Here is a 15,300-nt window from a genome sequence, read left to right as displayed (position 1 = left end):
AGCACTACAGAGGAGCTAAGCATTTGGTCAGCTGCAAGGATATTGGCAAACAAGTCGGGGGACGTGTCTGAGCTACAATTTGGAAGAGCTGGGGTGTAAGGGAGTGACTGAAAGCTGGAAATATTGGGGAAAAAGAAGCTTTTCTGAAATCTGATATGCCAAGCTGCCTCATTGTTTACTAAGTCTGAAGGGTCAGAGTGGACGCTAGAAATTTGAGGGACTGGAAAAGGAAGAAGTCACAGAGGATGCAAAAAGTCAGGCTGGTATTTAGCACCTGTGTGTGTAAGTGCATGTGTGTGTGGAGATGATGAGAGCAGTGTGTGACTATTATTAGTTTCTGGATTTACTGTAGAACAGTTTGCATAACCACACGCTCGCAGAAAGTTGCTGCTCACTAGTCTGGCCGTGACTTCTAGTAGTCTATGAGCCTTAATATCAGCAAGGACAATTGGATTGCGATGTATCTGGTACTGTTTACACAGCGCTCGGCCTGCAGCTTGGGCTGAGTGGCATGGACTGGACTGGGTGTAACAAGGAGGAGATGATGTCAATAGGGTGGGAAAATCCTCTTGTGACTTTATAGGGCAGATTGCTGTGGAAATATGAGGGAATGGGGAGTTGAAAGTCATGAAGGAAATCAAAACAGGGTTTTACTTTGATGTCGTAGCACATGGGTGATGGGGATTGAAGGCTGAAGATCCTGACTGTAGATGGTTCCATTTATCTTCAGAAATCAAAGGTCTCTCTTGAAAAGTTTCCTTCTAAGATAGGGTGTGCATAATATGCATACTGTGTTATGACTGTATGATGTACACATGTAAAATTGCCTTTCACAGTGTCCTGCTGCTGCAGAGTGGATCAGACTGGCTCTCCTTCTCTGTTTATGCCAATGAAAATAAATTTCCCCATTATAACTTGTGAGGAAGGCAGCATTCTGTAATCCTGTGTATAAGGCCACCGGCCAACAGTGTCAAAAATAAAGCCAGCCCTTCCTGTGGTGTTGGATGCTGCTTCTAGGCAGGTTGCAGAGCCAGCTGGGCAGGGAGGCAGTGAAGCTGTCACTTCTGTAACTTTCTTACTTATGTCTGCTGAAAAACAGTACGTGTTTTTCTTGCCCCTTTCTTCTCCCCTCATCCCCCAATTACTTAAGACAGCCCTGTTGCTTCTGTCAGGGGAGGTGCTGTTTTCTTTTGCAGCTCACAGAATGGGAGAAGAGGCATTGCACATATGGTATTTTGTTCTAGACACTTTTTACACCCCTCCCATTTCATTTCAGATCTGTTTTTTTAAAAGCTTTGCAGAGCAAAAGATGAGGCTCTAATGACGCAGGAGGAGGGAGGGAGAAGGAACCTTTCCTCTTAATTTTTTGCTGCTTATATATGTCGCTGATGAAGTAGAATGTGGTGTGAGTGTCAGTGTCTCTATGCACAGTGGTGCGGAGCAAGTGCCACAAATTTGAGTCATATGGGGGATTGCATGGCCAGGACTGAAGAAGAGGCAAATAGCGGAAGCTGGAGCTCTGAGCAGCTGAGAGAAGGGGGCTGCAGCTGACCTAGCTCTGTCCCCTACCTGTTTCTTCTTTTCTTCTTTCATTTTTTTGCCAATTCTGATAGCAGAACACACGAGCAGATAGTGTGATTTAAGGGGGCAAGCAGGATCCTGAATGCTGCGCTCTGCTTGAGAGAAGACCTCAGGCCATCCAAGCTTGCTTGTGCTCTCTCATTTCACACTAGCCATGTGCTGTTCTCAGTGATCAGCCTTGCCTGCTCTCTGTTTTCTCAGGTTTATACAGCTGCTCTGTCTGAGTTTTCCTGCAATATTTGGGATATTTTCCTCACTTCCTTTCTGTGTTCAGTACATCTTTAGGGTTAGGGGTGTTGGAATGTGAAACCTCATACTGTTTTCTTTGTCACAAGTATGCCACGATCAGCTTGTATTCTGAGAACACCTACTGGTTATCAGTAATGTTCACCTGTAGGTCAAACCTCTGCTAAAAGATGGTGTTTTTTTTTTTTTTGTTTTTTTTTTTGTTTTTTGTGAGATGTAAGAAGTGAGGCAGAAAGTGAGGTGCCCAGCAAGTCAGTGAAAGGAGCTATGGCTCAAGTCCTGGTTGTGCTGCCATGTTGTATTGACTGCCCTGTGTCCTGTTTGATGCCTTCGTTGTTTCTCCTGAGCATCTGAATTGATCCTTGGTTGAACACAAGTGAGTCATGGTAGTGTTTCTGAGTTACTGCTGCTGCAGCATTTCTGAGCTTTCTGTCAGGGAATGAAACTATTCTTAAGTCTCTTATGGTAGAATGATCACAGTGAGGTCACCCGTTCATGCACTTGACCTATTACTTTTCCCTGATGTTTGTCCCTTGCTACAATATAGTTGCTATTTCCAGAAAAGCACTGTTTCCTTTGAAAAATGACAATTCTAGAAAAAACCCCAAGTTTTCTTTGATGGAACTTGACTGAAGGTTGCATTTGTCTTTGTGCACATGGTATGGGTTGTAAACAAAGTTTTTCCTTGCTGTTTTCCAGAAGGAGCCACAAAGAAGCTTAAAATATGCATTTCTTTGTCTCTCTGGAGATTACTGTACTTTCACCATTTATTTTCATCTGAATTGAGCATTGCTTCTCAGATTTAATGACAGTGCCAAGGAAGGGAGCATGATATTAATCCTGTTTAGTTGGCCCTGTGTAATCCAGCTGTTCCTAATACACTTTGGCTTGGATTCATGCCACTTAATTGAAGGGTCTAAAATAAGAGGTGGAGAGATGCTTTTGTCTAAATGATGACTTCCCTTTTAGTGGGTAAAGGTGTCCATCTCTCTCCATTGACCTTCGAGGAAGCTATGATGATCCACCTAACTTGGGTATTTCATGAATACCTAAAGCTGGGTTGGATGGAGTCAAGCCTAGTGTTGGAGAGGCCATGCAATGCATGGGAGACCCATTGTGCATGCCACCTTTTTGCAGCTTTGCTGCTGCTTGGGTTTAAAGGAAACTCTTGCTTATAGTTTTGTAGAGCTGTTAAAAGCTTGATTCAAGTTGGATCTATTTTCCTTCTCTCTCTTTCTAGTATAGAGTCTGGTCTTATGCTGCTAGTAATGTGAAGGGTGATGCCTTACTTTTGTTTTGCACATCTCTCTTGATCTTGAGTTGTTGTGGGTCATTAAGTCTCCTTTTAGCCAGGAAGTGTAGCTGCTGCTGGCAAGGGTAGCAGGTCAACAAGGAGCATTTAGCTGCTACTTGACCTTCAGCGTGGCATAGCACTTACCCTGTCTCGACTGCAGGTAATGGTTACCCAAACTCAGCCAGAGATCTCAAATAAGGCAGAGCCTTGCCTGCAAGAACTTTCTCAGGAGTGGCAGAGCACAGGAAGGGCCAGAGGATGTCGTGACATCTACAGGCGCAAGATAAAGCTTAGTGTGAAACCTTGCAGATTCCTCCTTTCTCTGAAGTTTCTTGCTGTTTGTCACTCATTCAGAATCAGGTCTCTCTCCGAGACCTCCCTGTCCACTCCCACCCCGGGTCTGAGGTGAGCAGAGTAGTCAGTCTGAGGTTGTACTAAATAAATGAACTGGGAGACAGTTCTCCCTAACCTTCTAATTAATTATACGTGCTTGTGATGTAACGATTCAACCACTGGGTGTCTCTGGACTGTGCGGATCTCCAGGCAACATCTAGTCCCTGGAAAGCTGCCACTCTGGTTATGCTTGTTTTAGGCTGCAGTTTGTGGCCGCTGTTTTGTTCTTGTTTTGATTGTTTTGAAGGACGTCGTGTTCCCTTCTAAGTTGGATGCTCAGAATGTGGCTTCCCTGCTCTTGAAAGTGGAGTGGGGTGGCACTGTGGGTTGCAAGTAGTACCTGTCTTGTCCCATTCAAAAGGCAGCGAATTCCCTAGCCTGATCTTGCTTTACTGATGTTTCTAAACACCATACCTCTCTTGTTGCACTGAGCTGTGCAGAAAGTCTAAGGGAGAAGAACATTAGCACAGCAGCTTTGCTACCTCTCCCTAAATGATTGACTTTTTTCTTTTTCCCTTAGCTATGACAAGCTTACTCTTGCATGCACATTCAGGTAGATAATTAATCTGTCTCTCAACAGGACTCTGCTAGCCACAGTATTTTCTTCAATTCCGTGGAAAGAGTTACTTTTTCATTATGATGTTGGAAGGGTGTAAGGCAGCCTATTCTCTACTTCAAAAATGCCATGATAGAAGGTAAAGCTTTCGTAAAACATGCCTGGCTGAATTTACACACTTAAGTATCTGAACTGTGGCTAACATCTTTTGAAAGAGACGGAAAGAACACAGCTTTAATAGCCAGCATTTTGTGTTTGGATGGTTAATCAGTAGTATTTTCAGTAGTTAATCAGTAGTATAGAAAAATAATTCCTTCATAGATTTAGGCCAGAAAAAAAACCCAAATATGAATGTCTATTGCTGTAGGGTAGTTCTCCCCTTCTTTCCATCTTAGAACCACTTAGGAGTGTTGACATCTCAGTGGTTCGCAGGTGATGGTATCTGTATTGTAGCTTGCTTTGCTGTTATTAGCTTACCTGATGGAAGATTTGCAGTGTAATAGCTGGTGAAACAGCTGACTCATATCATAAGCTCTTTCCTGCTGACATGGCTTTGAGTAGTTATGCTGAATTCAGTTAAATAGGTGAATTTGCCAGCAGCTGGATACCTTGTTTGATTCCATCACATACTTGTGTGCTGACACACTGAAGTCACAGACTTCAGTACACCTTTATGGTGCATAAATGGTAAGGTAGAATTTTGCTGGACTCAAGCTGGAATTTGAGCCTACTTGAGGTGGTATTGGTAAATTTTGAGAGTGGTCAGGATATTAATCACTCAGTGCTGTGCTTTGAGGGATGTCTGGTGGAACAAGCCCCATACCTGGGATTAAATGATTTTATAGATTTCTGGCAGTGATGAAAGAAGGTGGGTGTGTCATGTTCAAGACTGTATAATAGTAGTAATTTTTTTTTCTGAATTGGTTTGATGGCAGCACTCAACTACTGCAATGGATAGAAAAAAAACCACTGCAAGTCAGCTGCTGGATGATAACTTTCTATCCCGTGCAGAGCAGTATGCTTTACAGTTATACGGTAGCTGAAGGTTGTCTTGCTGTACAGACGTAAAATAATTCTGGTCAGCTGCTTGGTGCCTTGTGTGCAGGGCTTAGGCTTGCAGCAATGTAAACTGGAGCGCTGTTTGTAAATTAAGCACTTAGCTGTTGATGTGCGGGCAAGGGTCATGTTCATAGCTGGCCTTGACAAAGTTTCATTGCAAACTTGGTTGCAAGTTGATACGTAGAGAAGGGCATATTTTTTGGTTTGGGTAAATTACCTTAATTCTGGGTATATGGGAGGGGTGGTTCTGGCTTGCCCAGACCATTTGGATGTATGAGAGAGGTTGACAGTCTGTGGCAGAAGACCAGGAGTTGGGAATCATGACAATGCTGTCATTTACATACTATAGAGTCAGAAGAGGATGTCTGACCAGATAATACGGGGAACCCAGGGCTCTTGGAACAGTTAGGGTTGAAAACCATGAATGTGGCAGTTTCAAAAAGATGTTTTTAAATCTACACCTTTTCTTGCCTTGGAAACTTTCAACACTCAACCACATGCAGGCACTAATATGAGTTACAAGACTTGACATTGGTTTCTGTTTATTCCTCCTCCATTTTCAGTCTATAGAGGTTATTTCACTTCCATGGAGGCAGAAACTTATGTTTTACTGGCACCAACTCATGTGGCTGTCTGCAGCTGTAATTGGGATGGAAGGGTTATGCTGCTGAAATTTCTTGTCGCCACTGTGTCTCAAATAAAGGGCCTGATTTGGCTGTTGGAAGGTGCAGTATAAACCTTTTGTGTTTAGGCAGTTGAAAATATCACAACAACAAAACATTCCTTGTGTCACTTGCCAAACCGATGGTAATGGAGTAGGAGCTGAAATAAACAGGTCTGTGTGGAAGTAACAGAGATAAATATCCACTCCTGAGGGGGTGAAAGAAAGGGGAACTCTGAAGGAATTTTCAAGGTATGGAAAATAAAGGTCCTGTATTGCTTATTCTCCTGTAATCTGGGTCCCTACTTAACAAAGTACTGACAAATCCATATTCAGAGCGGCATTTCCAAAGGGTTTCAAGTCTATGAAGGCACAGAGAGCAGCACTTCAAAGGGCTTTCAAAATGTGTGTGTGTAATACATCCCCTGTACCCACAGAGTCCATGGAGAATTTCCTCCTAGTCTCTTTCCTTGAATGCTTTGGCTCCGACATCTGTCTTGCATTGGTCTGGCTTAGCCAAGGCAGAGTAGCACGTGTCAAAGTATTCCTCTGAACTGAGGCTTCTGTGATATAACAGATCAAAAAAAGAGTGATGGGAAATGGTAATCAGAACAGGGTTGTTAGTAGGCCCAAATGACTGTGTAAACATGCAGATAAATAAGGAGGACTGCTGTACCAGTGGACAAGCCCACTGCTGTCTGGTGGCAAAATCACCCATGTGTTCAGCAGCTCAGGAGTTTGCACTGGGATGGTGGAGGCAGACCCACGAGGCTGCTATACTTTGTGCAGATGTTCTGCATGAAATACACCGTAGAGATTTGAAGGTGTTACAGTGATTAACCAAATGAGAACTTGAATAACAAAATTATCCTGTAACGCTGCTTAGGCTTGGCAGAAGGAGAGGTGTTGGGGTGCTGCTGCAGTGCATTTCAGAGCCGTGGGAGTTTGTGACAGAGCAGAGCAGGTGTGAACACTCCAGATCATGACTAAGTGATGTCTGATGAAGACTGCTGTGTTACTCCGTTCCCTTAAATGTTTTCTTCCAAATCTAATTTGCCTCAATTATGTATTTTTTCTCTCTTATTTACAGCTACTGATGGCTTGTAGTTTTATGTCAACCTGTTCCTGTTGCAGGCGTGAAGAGGAGGGAATCAGTCTTTGCTCTGCTGGTTATTGGAGACCCTGTAGCATTAAGACACTGCACAAGGGAAGAGAGCTCCTGTCCTCGGGAACGTCTCCTCTCAATGGAGGAAGATGGTCAGGGAGTGTCTGTAGCATTCTTGGAGCTGGGAATGGAGCCTGGGTCTCCTAAGCACTTAGTCCAGCCTCCCAGGTATTCATGGGTACAGAGGCTTGTGTGGCACTCTTTGTTGGTCTGTTGGTTTCCGATCTTTGGTGTGTTATATATTTTAGCTGTGCCTTTCTGGAAATAACTGTTCTGTTATGGCTATGTTCTGTTGTGGCTATTCGGCTTGAGAATTTTTGGACTTGGGTGTGCAAATAAATGGAAAAAAAATAAGCAAGACCTCAGGTTCCTAGTAGAAGCTGGGATTCTCTTCCTGATGCTTGTGAATGCCTGTGTATTGACTTGAAGTCTGGAGGAGGAAGGTTTACAAATATCTTGCTTAAGTTTCCAAAATTGCCCCGGGCTGCATATTTGTCTGTTTTTTAAAAAAAAATGGCATTTCAATATTGGATTCCCATAAAAAGGGGCCATTAACGCAGCTGACATGTATTTTCCTTATACCATTTAATAGTTAGAGAAAACCAGAAAAGAGTAGGGTGAGGAAGACCTCATAAAGGATTTTTCTTGTCCTTTTGGCTTACAACCACTTCTTTTGAAAAGTACCAACAACTATTTTCTTAATCTATGTAGGTTTACTGACCACTGGTCAAGGCATTTGAAACAGGTAGCCCAAGTCATTAAGAATAGATGCTCCTGCATTACACTTACAATTGGGATTTTCTACTGCCTCTCAAAGGTATGTGTGTATCCATAGATAGGAGATAAGCTTGACATCTGGATAAAAAGAACGATACTTATTAAAAGAGGCTTTTCAGTCATTCTTATTTTCCTCTTCTAAAAATACATACGTAAAATCAACCACGTGCTTTTTTGGAGGCATTTATATTTTCAAAGGTGGATGTTTTTATTCAAGTGTGTAACTTAAGAAGTGCTCTGTTCTGGATCTAGCTGTTGTACAAAGTCTGTCCAGCAGAGAGTGAGGACTCTTGAAGACCTGACCTTTGAGCATGGAAATAGGTACCTGATTTTCAGTTAATTGTATAACACCCAATATTATACGTATGAGCACAAACACAGCCCCTTATGTATATGTAAAAATATTTTCCTACTAACTTTAAGCTTTGGATAATGTTAATGTTCATTCTTTTGTCTAGTTGGAATGCACACAGAAAACACTAGCATTTGCCTTAAAGCCCTTTTTGTCAGAATTTCCTATAAAGAACCCAAGCAATACATCTGGTTGGAGGACAGGGCATTGTATATTAGTGTATACATTTTCGTGCTTGCTGAAGTGTTGCCTAATGCTGCAAGTAAAACGCTGGACTGGTGGCCAAAGATTTATCTTTCTTCAGCCTGATTTCTACTTAATGCATCTTCTTATTTCTAATCTGATTGTGTCCTTTAACGTGTTTCAAAACCAACTACTTCTATGTCCTAACAATGTAAATAATTCAAATGCCAATGAGGTAGAAAAATTAAAATATACTACTTGGTGTAATTTCTTTCAGTCACTTTTAAACAAGTATTTTGGAAGAGATACCAAGCCTTTTGTGTTTTGGGGGTTTTGAACAGATACTTAACTTCCGGGAATTAGGACAAGATTACTTGGGTTCAGGTTGGCCAGCATTGCTTTCTGCAGAGCATCTTGCATCTTCCAAGTGTGTAGTACTGGCCCTTTGCAACAAATGCAGCGTGAATTAGACAATGGGTTTCTGTGTGTGCACCAATGTTGGACAGTTAATTTGTATTAGGAGTGCATTTTTTGAAGCTAATTCTCCTGATTGTCCCACATTAGTGGACTTAAATTGGAATAATGGAGTAGTTTCCGAGTGTGTATTTGATTTCTTTTTGGATAAAACTAAATTGTGAGCTGTGTTCCAGGAGCATATATGACACTCGTGGTCTAGTTCAAAGTACCCCATCCCAAAATGCTAATGATGTGGGTCATGGGTGCCCTTGGGAACATCTTATTTGCTTTACAGGTTCGTTCCTGTTGGCCCGCATTTAGGCAGCTTATGTCTGCTTCTGGTTGATGGGAATAACTTGGGTAAGGCTAGTGGTGCTCATCTGGGCTGTGCGTGTGATGGGCTACGTGAGGGGAAAGAAAGCGCTGTGAACAAGCAATGTGCAGAGCAAAAGTGGAAGGCATTCTACTTACATACATACTTAAAACCAAGGAAGGCTGGGGGTACGAAGGCTAGCTACAGTCTTGACTGCAGTGACCATGAGATGGAGCTCAGGATCCTGAGTGTAGGAAACAAGACAAAAAGCAGGATCGTAATCCTGGACTTGAAGTGCTGGTAAACCTTCCTGGAGCTAAGCAGGGTTTTGGTTATATATATATTGAGCACCCAGAGAACATTAGACTAAAAACTAAATCGGCAAAACCTTTAACCTACTGGAGTATTAGTATGTTTATTTTTTTGTGTATTTCATAATTTTCTTGGGAACACTATTCTTTCACTAGTTTCTGCCACAAAAACCTGTTAGGATTTGGGACAAAGGATGTGCTTTACTGGGGTCAGATGCATGTGAAAGAGGGTACAGACTCTAGCTGTTGCTAGGTTACCCTTATGTGCTCACATAGAAAAAGAAATCTTTATATGTTGGGAGTGTCATATGATAGGTCAAAATATTTCTTTTGCTACATGATGTCAGTCACTGCTGTTGTGTAATGAGTAGATTCTATGGTTAATTCTTCATGTGATTTGCATTAGTTGAACTCACCTCTGAGTCAGTCTAATACATGCAAATCTTCCTTGATTCACACGCTGGAAGTGAATAATGCATTTTTCTTCTGGGAATTTACATTTCTTACGAACTACAATAGAAATAGCAGCAATTCTGAATAAAGCATATCTATTTTTAATAAAAGAAATGTAAATTGAATGTCTTGTTCAAAACTTCTGAAATGTGTTATATAGAACATGTGTCATTCTCTGTCCTAGCTTCAATATGAATCAGCATAGGAATCCTGTTTTTAAGCATATGCCTTTATCACTGCTATTTGTGTCTCTATTCAGGAATTCAGACTAAGGCGAAGGCCAGCTTGCATCCTTTACCCCAGCAAGAAAATGCGACAGTGCATAGAAGGCAAAAAGTCTTACACAGTCTAGTCTCTGAATATTCTTTCATCACATGCTATTGTCCCTGGAAGTCTGTTCTGTGTAATCACTGGAAGACTTGCTAGAGGTTAATGTTTAACATTCAGGATATTGAGGAGCAGTCCTGTTCCCCCAGTTGAAATGAGCTGCTGTTCTCTCAGTGCAAGTCTCTTGCTTGCACTGTGTGGGGATAACTTGAATGTCTTCCAAAAGTAACTTTTCTTTGTCCATGTGTCTATCCTGAGTGATGGCCTGGGAGAAGCCTGTGATTCATCTGTGCAGTCCTGTAGCTTTTTTATTTTTGGTTTCAGCCCTGTGATGGTAGTATTGTGCCAGTTATTGCCTGCTTAAGTTAAAAGCTGCATTAGAAAATACCTATAGGTTATGCCATTGATAAAACAGTAGGTTTTACCTCCTCTGAGACTTCTGGACTTTTGTTCTGTTTATGGCCTTGATGTCTGTCTGGAGTCACTTGTGGTGCTGGGAGAGCAATAATGCAGCAGGCACAAAACCGTTAAGTAACATGGCTTTGTCTTACAAGGGTGTGTTTTAACTTTACTGTAGGCTGCACATCTTTTACTTTCCAGCCACTTCTAAATCAGGTGGTGTTTTCTTGCTCTCAGTAATACCATTTGGCTTTGAAATTCACCTGCTACAAGGCTGAAGCTGTAAGTGAATCTCTTTGGAAACTATCATCCTTCTCTCGTTATTGCTTAATGCATCTAATAAAATAGGAAATAAAACCCCGTCTAGGGAGCTGTATATGCTGGGGCTCTTGAGCATCAAACTTCTGCTTTTGCTTGTTGGACTCAGCTGAGCCTTTATGTGACCAGCATGGCTGAGTCAAGACCTGCTGGTCAAAACTAATGGGCAAAAAGGAAATGCACAGGCAGTGGAAGCAGGGACAGGTATCCTGGGAAGAGTATAGGGATGCTGCCCACTTGTGTAGCGATGGGGTCAGGATGGCTAAGACGCAGCTGAAGTCGAACTTGGCAAGGGACGCAAAGAATAATAAGACGGATGTCTACAGGTATGTCAGCCAGAAAAGGAAGGTCAAAGAAAGTGTACCTCCCGATGAGCAAGACTGGCAAACTGGTAACAACAGATGAGGAGAAGGCTGAGGTACTCAACAACATTTTTGCCTCGGTCTTCACTGGCAAACTCTCTCTCTACACCTCTTGAGGGGGTGGACTTCAAGGCAGGGACTGGGTGAGCAAAGTCCCTCCCACTGTAAGAGAGGATCAGGTTTGTGACCACCTGAGGAACCTGAACATACCTGAACAGAAGTCTATGGGACCTGACGAGATGCATCCCAGAGTCCTGAGGGAACTGGCTGATATAGTTGCCAAGCCACTCTCCGTGATATCTGAAAAGTCATGGCAGTGAGGTGAAGTCCCTGGTGAGTGGAAAAAGGGAAACATTGCACCTATTTTTAAAAAGGGTAGAAAGGAGGACCCAGGGAACTACCGACCTGTCAGCCTCGCCTCTGGGCCTGGGAAGATCATGGAACAGATCCTCCTAGAAGCTATGCTAAGGCACATGGAGGACAGGAAGTTGATTTGAGGCAGCCTGCCTGGCTTCACCAAGGGAAAGTCATGCCTGATGAACTGAGTGGCCTTCTGTAATGGAATGACTATATCAGTGACAAGGGAAGAGCTACAGATGTCATCTATTTGGACTTCTGTAAGGCCTTTGATACAGGCCCCCCCTAAATTTGAGAGGTATGAATTTGGTGCGTGGACTGTGTGGTGGATGAGGAATTGGCTGGATGGTCACATCCAGAGGGTAGTGGTCAACAGCTCAATGTCCAGATGGAGATTGGTGACACGTGGTGTCCATCAGGGGTCTGTATCAGGACCAGTACTGTTCAATATCTTCATCAGTGACATAGAGAGTGGGATCAAGTACACCCTCAGTAAGTTTGTGGACGACATCAAACTCAGTGGTGCAGTTGACACACTTGAGGGACAGGATGCCATCCAGAGGGACCTGGACAAACTCAAGAAGTGGGCCCATGTGAACCTCATGAGATTCAACAAGGCCAAGTACAAGGTCCTGCACCTGGGTCAGGGCAACCCTTGGTACCAGTACAGGCTGGGGGATGAAGGGATTGAGAGCAGCCCTGCCAAGAAGGACTTGGGGCTACTGGTGGATGAAAAGTTGGAAATGAGCCAACAATGTGCGCTTGCAGCCCAGAAAGCCAACAATATCCTGGACTGCATCAAAAGAAGCATGGCCAGCAGGGTGAGGGAGGTGATTCTGCCCCTCTGCTCTGCTCTGGTGAGACCCCACCTGGAGTACTGTGTCCAGCTCTGGAGCCCTCAGCACAGCAATGACATGGACCTGTTGGAGCGGGTCCAGAGGAGGGCCACAAAAACAATCAGGGGTCTGGAGCACCTCTCCTGTGAGGAAAGGCTGAGAGAGTTGGGGCTGTTCAGCCTGGAGAAGTGAAGGCTACGCAGAGACCTTATTGCAGCCTTTCAATACTTCAAGGGGTCCTACAGGAAAGACAGGGACAGACTTCTTAGCAGGGCCTGTTGTGACAGGACAAGGCATAATGGTTTTAAACTGAATGCGTAGATTCAGACTAGATGTAAGGAAGAACATTTTTGTGCTGCGGGTGGTGAAACACTGGAAGAGGTTGCCCAGAGAGGTGGCAGATGTCCCATCCCTGGAAACATTCAAGGTCAGGTTGTATGGGGCTCTGAGCAACCTGCTCTAGTTGAAGATGTCCCTGTTCATTGCAGGGGAGTTGGAACAGGTGACCTTTTAATGTCCCTTCCAACCCAAACTATTCAATGATTCTGTGATCTAGAAGATGCTTAAAGCCTTTCAGCTGAAAAATACAGTACTGCTGTGTTTGCCAATGAAGGCTCTTAAGGAGGTAATGAAGGACTGTTACATGTGTTAAGTGCTCTGTGGCAAAATAGCAATCCTTCTTGTGCTTGAAGAACATGTAACCTAGAAGATCAAGTCTTTGCTGCCCCTGCATTTTTAAGGAGGACAATGAGCAGGGAATCCCTAAGAAGCTCAACATCATGAGGGAAAAAAATTCCGGTCCTTTCCCAATCACTTTAGAGGGTGATTGTTTCAAGTTCATGCTTTTAAAAAGCTAGCAAGAACACTTCAGGGACATGATCTCTAAACTATAGATAGTGTTGGTAAGTAAGATTTTTATAATGCGGTTTTCTCTAATTACCTCCTTTTGATATGGATAGAGGGAGAGTAACTGACAGCTGTAGGAATTTGAATAAAAGTGACATTTCAAGTAAATTTTGCCTGTGAGGATGGCTAACAGCTTTATCCTTGTGAATTGCTCGGGAGATAATGGGACTGTCACAATGTTAATATCTACTGCCGTTTGTTTTCATTGTTTAATGTGCATGGTCACTGGAGCTCATAATTAGAAAATAAGTTCCTTTTAGGAATATGCCTTATAAAGCAGAACTCAAAATTAGTATTCATTATGAATGCCATTGTGTGTATGACTCAAACAAATATGAGCACCTAGCCATTGTTTGCTTTTTTCCTTTGCAATCATTGTATTATTCCCCTTGTGGCCCTTAAATGTTGGCCTGATTTTGACTTCTGTAGATAATTGTCTAATACAATTCTCTGGGAAGGGAAGCTAACCACCAAGTTAATTTTGCTCTCTGAAGTGTTCTGCTTCTTAGGCAGATCTATCTTTAAAGGCTTGGGTTCTTGCTGTAATGACTAAACCATTGGGGAATATTGCACACACAGAAGTGAAAACATTCTCATTCTGATTAACCTCCTGTGTAAAGATGGTTTTCAGAATGCAGCTTTTTGGTGGCTTTCGTCCATTCATTTTTGTTTAACATTTTACAGTACTGATTTGTGCTTTGGTTAATGTTTGTGTAGGCTAGGCCATTTGGTAGTCTGATCTGTGTGTCAGCTCACTGGTTTTGTGCGTGTGGATTTTGACTGCTGGAAATTCTTTTGTTACACGCATTCAAATCTACTGTCTGTCTTGCAATTACTATGTTGGCCCTTTTGATGAGAACAAAAGGTGTCCCGTGGGAAAAGCATTGGCAGAGGAGGACTTTGGATGCCTGCAGCAGGACTGTTTGTAGCCTGATTCCCCTCACTTCCATTTGATGGCACAGTACCAGACTTGTTCTAACACTTTGCTGGTCAATTAATTTGTTCTTTTTTGTTCTTGAATTGGAAACTAATTGAGTACTTGTGAAGGGTGCCAGATTAAACTCTTTTTGCTTGGAGTGCCAGTGAAAATGCCTTTCCCTCCCATGTTTCCTTAGGAAACTACACTTGAAAAAACAAGCTTACATGATCATGCTATTTGTGAGGTAGTCGGACACATGCAGACAGTCACCCCATGCTGATAATGTTTGACTCTGTCAGCCAAATTTTAATCAAATTTTCCAGAAAGCGGAGGTCCCACCTTCCCACCCAAGTACCCATCTTGTGTCCTTTAGCTTTGTGAAAGAGCTGACTTCAGCACACTGGTGCTAGCATAGGAAACCTAGTAGATGCGAGTGTCCTTGTCTGTTTTGGACAGCAGAGACTCAAAGTTTGGCCTCTCCTTCAGACGCATCAGAATAATTTTCTGTGAATGCGTGGTGTGACTTTTTCCCACTCCTCTTCTTCCGCTTTTCAAAATACGATCCTGGCTGTAAGGAAGAGATCTGAGGCTGCCATTACTTGAAGCTCTCGAGCAACACTTTTGTCAGCATTTTAACTTTGTTTTCTTTCTTCTGTGGTAAAAATGAGTAATTTTAGATCATGGTCTGGCATAAAATTTTCTTATTGCAACATTTTCTTATTGAAAACTCACACCATGATCAGACTGTGTGCCTTAATTGGTGGAGTTTGTAAGCTGTTTTGATGAGTGACAATGACTCTTGCAGTGCCTTAAAGTTTTCCCTCTTTCCTTGAGATAAAGAATGTTCTCTGATTTTCATGAATGTCAACCACTGCTTTCCTTTCTTCCAGACTACTGGCTGTTACGGCATTGGAACAACAAACAACATGTGTAGTGCAACCCTGGGGCCAGATCAGTGAGGCCAATCAAACAGTTCAGAAATTGCAGGATCCGCATGTTTCCTTATGTAGATAGGTCTGCCCCTTTGCAAGCTCCGTGGGACACACAGGAGTACAGACTCTAAGCTGGCACTCTTT

The 15,300-nt window shown here is 42.8% G+C and overlaps 1 protein-coding gene across 15 annotated transcripts in view; it reads left to right on the top strand.

Moving 5' to 3' along the window:
* The window catches only part of TSPAN4 (tetraspanin 4), a 460,958-nt gene that overhangs the window by 16,234 nt on the left and 429,424 nt on the right, over positions 1 to 15,300 (top strand). Inside the window, exon 1 of one of the 15 annotated variants that reach the window (XM_054198968.1) lies at positions 2,120 to 7,123. The exons of the other annotated variants lie outside the window; for them this stretch is intronic. The gene's annotated coding sequence lies outside the window, so the exon portion shown is untranslated. Of the gene's footprint in view, positions 1 to 2,119; positions 7,124 to 15,300 lie in introns of those variants that run through there. 15 annotated transcript variants of the gene reach the window in all.

This window comes from Rissa tridactyla, chromosome 4 (genome assembly GCF_028500815.1).
Source record: "Rissa tridactyla isolate bRisTri1 chromosome 4, bRisTri1.patW.cur.20221130, whole genome shotgun sequence".
In the NCBI taxonomy this organism is placed as follows: Eukaryota; Metazoa; Chordata; class Aves; order Charadriiformes; family Laridae; genus Rissa; species Rissa tridactyla.
The sequence above is the reverse complement of the archived record's forward strand: the minus strand, read 5'-3'. Positions and strand labels throughout refer to the sequence as shown.